Below are 1,724 nucleotides of genomic sequence, written 5' to 3'. Positions count from 1 at the left end.
TAATTTCATAATAATGTATAAATTCTTTTTAACATACTTTTTATATAAGAAAATTTGTATTTCTAGAAGGGTATAAGTGGTATAGGATTTATAGAAAGAGTGTAATAATCACATAATTACAAAAGAAATTCGAAATAATTAGAAGTTAGACATTCACATGGGTTATAATTCCACTCGGAGAATGTGATTACTTGTGTTCACTTTTTCCTTGAATCTAGGCTATGATTTCACTTTCATGGTCTCCTTGATTTGTTAAATATAAATCTTTTTGGAGTTGAATATGATGTCATTCTTCTCTAGCAAATTGACCATATTGTAAATAATCATATGATGCTCGACAGCTTCATGTTTTTTTGTTGATAGACAGGCCCATGTGCATTGTGAATTTAACAAAACTCATAAATATAATATGTTATGTTTGAGTTAAGAGGTGATATCAAGTTCACTTATATGCTTTTAATCTAAGTCGTTGTCGCTACCCCTTTTTATGGATGCGATAAGAAACATGCAATTAAATGCAATGGAGTCGCCATCGATGTTTTTTAGAGGGAAAACATGAAAAACCGATTTTTGAAAATATAGTTGGTTCACTCAAAATAGAAATTTAGTTCGGAAGTCGGTTACGGATGAGGAAGGTGTTAGGCACCTCATACCGCCCGTCGTAAAAAACGGTACCTAAATCAGTTATGTGGATATTTATTCAAAACATTTAATCTTACCATCACATCATTAAACAAAATAAAGAGAGAGAAAATAATTCTTTTTTATTTTTGTGTGCCTGACAGAGAAAAGAAATAACTGCTCCTACGTATCTCTGGCTGCAATAGAGAAATCAAGGCTACGTAGTTCTTTCTAAAATAAGTTTGATTTGATTAAATTATATATTTTTTTTAAAAATGTCAATTCAAGATAACGCGACAGGGAACTTGTCCCATAGTGCACCACCCCTTTATTGATTTAATTTAGAAAATGTCAATTCAAGATAATGCGACAGGGAACCAGTCCCACAGTGCACCACCCCTTATTGATTTAATTTCGAAAATGTCAATTCAAGATAATGCGACAGGGAACCATTCCCACAGTGCACCACCCCTTATTGATTTAATTTAGAAAATGTCAATTCAAGATAATGCGACAGGGAACCAGTCCCACAGTGCACCACCCCTTATTGATTTAATTTAGAAAATGTCAATTCAAGATAATGCGACAGAGAACTAGTCTCATAGTGCACTATCTCTTATTGATTTAATTTAGAAAATGTCAATTCAAGATAATGCGACAGAGAACTGGTCTCATAGTGCACTATCTCTTATTAATTTAATTTAGAAAATGTTAATTCAAGATAATGCGACAGAGAACTAGTCTCATAGTGCACTATCTCTTATTGATTTAATTTAGAAAACGTCAATTCAAGATAATGCGACAGAGAACTAGTCCCATAGTGCACTATCTCTTATTGATTTAATTTAGAAAACGTCAATTCAAGATAATGCGACAGAGAACTAGTCTCATAGTGCACTATCTCTTATTGATTTAATTTAGATTTCCTTTGTATTTCATATATATGTATGTGTATTTACTATTGAATAGACAAATAGTTATAAAACAAATAATTAATAAAATAGCAAAACATACATATAAAGAATCACATAAACAAGAACAAGGTAAAAGAATTAAATGAAGGGTTTAGGGTTAAAATCAATTTGGGGTTTAGGTTAAAATCA

At 31.3% G+C, this 1,724-nt stretch overlaps 1 protein-coding gene across 1 annotated transcript in view; it reads right to left on the bottom strand.

Moving 5' to 3' along the window:
- The window catches only part of LOC109342423, a 13,645-nt gene that overhangs the window by 410 nt on the left and 11,511 nt on the right, over window positions 1-1,724 (bottom strand). The gene's annotated exons all lie outside the window — the stretch shown is intronic.

Source organism: Lupinus angustifolius, chromosome LG03 (genome assembly GCF_001865875.1).
Source record: "Lupinus angustifolius cultivar Tanjil chromosome LG03, LupAngTanjil_v1.0, whole genome shotgun sequence".
Classification (NCBI taxonomy): Eukaryota; Viridiplantae; Streptophyta; class Magnoliopsida; order Fabales; family Fabaceae; genus Lupinus; species Lupinus angustifolius.
Note: the sequence above shows the minus strand (reverse complement) of the source record. Positions and strands in the feature narration are given on the sequence as shown.